The sequence below is a fragment of the Poecilia reticulata genome, linkage group LG7, assembly GCF_000633615.1.
Source record: "Poecilia reticulata strain Guanapo linkage group LG7, Guppy_female_1.0+MT, whole genome shotgun sequence".
Lineage (NCBI taxonomy): Eukaryota > Metazoa > Chordata > Actinopteri > Cyprinodontiformes > Poeciliidae > Poecilia > Poecilia reticulata.
Window position 1 is genome coordinate 30,721,265 of NC_024337.1, and position 3,437 is coordinate 30,724,701.

The 3,437-nt window shown below is 46.9% G+C and overlaps 1 pseudogene; it reads left to right on the forward strand.

Annotated features, from left to right (window-relative positions):
* LOC103468114 (IQ motif and SEC7 domain-containing protein 2-like) overlaps positions 1-3,437 on the forward strand; it is a 122,645-nt pseudogene that overhangs the window by 107,090 nt on the left and 12,118 nt on the right.

Sequence of the window (3,437 nt, forward strand, 5' to 3'; positions counted from 1 at the left end):
AGTTCCAGGCGCAGATCAAGGTTCAGGGCGAAGCTCAGCGGGTGGAGCGGCTGGTGGAGGCCTTCAGGTATCTGGGAGCTCCAGTCCATCAGCGTYTCGGAGCTTCAGTTTGTTCCAGCTCTTTGTTTCCCTCTGCAGTCAGAGGTACTGCGTCTGCAACCCGGTGCTGATCCGGCAGTTCCAGAACCCAGACACCATCTTCATCCTGGCCTTTGCCATCATCCTCCTCAACACGGACATGTACAGCCCCAACGTGAAGCCAGAGAGGAAGATGAAGCTGGAGGACTTCATCAAGAACCTCAGGGGTGAGTGGAAAACCCGGCAGCTGGAGCAGGAGAGCTGCAGGCTGCCGCCATCCTCCATCACAGCCAGAACCAGAACCAGGACCAGGACCAGAACCAGAACCAGGATCAGAACCAGGACCAGAACCATGACCAGGACCATGACCAGGACCATGACCAGGACCAGAACCAGGACCAGAACCAGAACCAGGACCAGAACCATGACCAGGACCAGGACCAGAACCATGACCAGGACCAGGACCAGGACCATGACCAGAACCAGAACCAGGGAGCGGAGGAGCTTCTGTCTGCTCAGCCATATAAAGATCATCTTTATATGGAAGAAACTCACCAGCCGAACAGCTGGTTCTGATGGAAGGGCATCCATCCATCCATCCATCCATCCATCCATCCATCCATCCATCAATCTTTATTGGTAGGAATCAGACATTAAATAAGTTTTTTAACTATTCCTGGGTAAAGTTTAACTCCAACTTATTCAAAATGAAGGAGAAGGAAACGTGTGACGAGTTTCACTAAAATCATGATTTCCAGATGTTTTCATTCATGCAGGAATGAATGAGTGAATATCAGTGAAGATGAAACCTGTAAAGTCGTGATGTTTCTGTCCGGTCCTGCAGGCGTGGACAACGGGCAGGACATCCCCCGGGACCTGCTGGTGGCCATCTACGGCCGCATCCAGAAGTGGGAGCTGAGGACCAACGACGACCACGTGTCGCAGGTCCAGGCGGTGGAGCGCATGGTGATCGGCAAGAAACCGGTAAGAAGCTGCCGGCCGGACAGGAAGCTGCGCTCCGAGCCCGGCTGAGCGCTTCCTGTGTGCTGCAGGTCCTGTCGCTGCCGCACCGCAGGCTGGTCTGCTGCTGCCAGCTGTTCGAGGTTCCCGATCCAAACCGGGCCCAGAGGAGCGGCGTCCATCAGAGGGAGGTCTTCCTGTTCAACGACCTGCTCATGGTAAGCAGCGGGAACCAGAGAGAGGGGAAGGATTTCCGGGTTGCACCGGGCTGTGAATAGTTTTTGTTCCTTCTGGAAGGATTTTCTCAAACATTTCCCTCAGAAATGAAGAAGACAGACAAACGAAAGCAGTTCCTCCTTTATTTATTCTCTCCATCCTGTTGCTTTRTCTTTCCTCCTCTTCCTCCTCTTCCTCCTCCTCAGGTAACGAAGATCTACCAGAAGAAGAAGACGTCGGTGATGTACAGCTTCAGGCAGTCGTTTCCTCTGCTCGACATGCAGGTCCACACCTTCCAGAACACCTGTACGTCCCGCTCCGCTGCCACCTTCCTCTTCTTCCTCCTCCTCCTCCTCCTCCTCCTCCTCCTCCTCCTCCTCCTCGCTCACGGCTCTATTTTTACGTCAGTCGCCAGGCTGAACAGGCTCCAGGGAAACAAGCTGAGCTCATGAAACTGTAAAAAGCATCACATATTCACCATAATGACAACATTCCAGCTTTTCCTCTGGACATTTGGAAGCAAAAATCGGATCTGAGACACGTTCAGATCCATCTGATGTTTCTCTCTGGGAGGATTATAGATTATAGATTATAGATTTGAGGTGTAATCGCTGCATCGGGCATTTGGGTTCAAACAAACATAAAACGGCAGTTTCCCATAAAAACCAGCTGCTCTGCCGTGTTTTTGTGTTAAAATTACAGGAAATTTGGAAAATAAAACATCAACAGTTAAGAAAATACAGCAGCCTGGACTTTGACTAGGACATTTAAACAGGCTGGTCGTCCAGCTTCAGCTTCCTCTGGGCTGGGTTTTATTTAAGGTTGTCAGAGTAAAGGGGGGTAAACACAAAACCACTGTTGTGATGATAAAATGTGTTCAGGGTCTGAACACGTCTGAGATATTAAATCTGTTTTAAGGTGATTTGGTTGAAATGTGGAAACAAACTGGAGGCAGATCTGGTACTAAACCAGTTTAGCTTTTAATTTAAGGCTCCATTAACCTGCCGTAGAGACGTTTCATTAACACGCGTCACGTTTCAGGACGGATTTGGAGATGCAGCCAGAAGGAAGGTGATGATTTAAGTCGCCATAAATCACCTGTTGGAGCTGCAGGACCTCAACTTTCTCACACTTTATGCGTTTGATTCGTGTTTATGTGAAAAACCACAGACAGCAGCTTAGATCAAACTTGGTTTACGCTTTTATTCTGCATTTTAATTTGGATGCATGCTATCGAGCGACTAAACCTGAAACCAACTGGATTTTTCAGGCTCAAACAGCCTAAACAGGCTTGTTTGTCATTTTGTTCTCAGTTTTGTTAGATTTTTAAAAGAACTGGTTAGATTTGTTGCTAGTTGCTTTTTTCCCATTTGTTGCCATGTTTGGTTTTATGAAAAAGTCACCAGCTAACAGCGCTGTTGCTCTTAAGCTCCTCCCCTCAGCCACACGACCGGCCACGCCCTCCTCTCTTGGCTCCGCCCCTTTTGTGGGGGTTTTTTGTGGGCGGGGCTAAGCGTTCATGGTGTTTAGTTACACTTCACCTTAGTTACATTCTCCCATTTTAACTATTAAACCTTCAGTTTAGCTGACATCATTTTGCTATTTTGCAGCAAACCAGTCATGTTCTTTCTGCAGTTTAAGAAATAAACTACAATAAGCTGCAGCTTTCAAATCTTAAATGAATAATAACTAAACTGGGGGCTGAGGACGCTGCCCTGTGGTCCACCTCGACCTCTTTACATTGATTTCTGCCATTTGTTTCTGTTTTTAAGTTATAAACTAACCCAGTTTTTTTTATATATCATTAAATTTCATAACCTCCAGTTTGGTAATTAAGATTTTATAATGTAATAATTTAGATTATTAGATTATTATCTGCCTCTTTCCTATTTAGATCAGTTTAATTAAACGTTAATTATTAATAAACAAAAATTAATCTGGTTTATAATAATTTGGGTTTAATGCTTTTTAAATAAAAACATCAGCTTTGCTTTCTTACCTCCAAATCTTTATAATTCTGTGTTTCTCTCCACATCGAGCCTCAGTAAGTTGAGGCTGCAGGCAGCAGCCGTCTGCATGCGGACAGCTGCTGACTGCAGCCTGACTGCTGACTGCAGCGGCAGCAGCTGTCCGCAGTCAGGCTGCTGACTGCAGCAGCCTGACTGCAGCAGGGGAAACTTGTG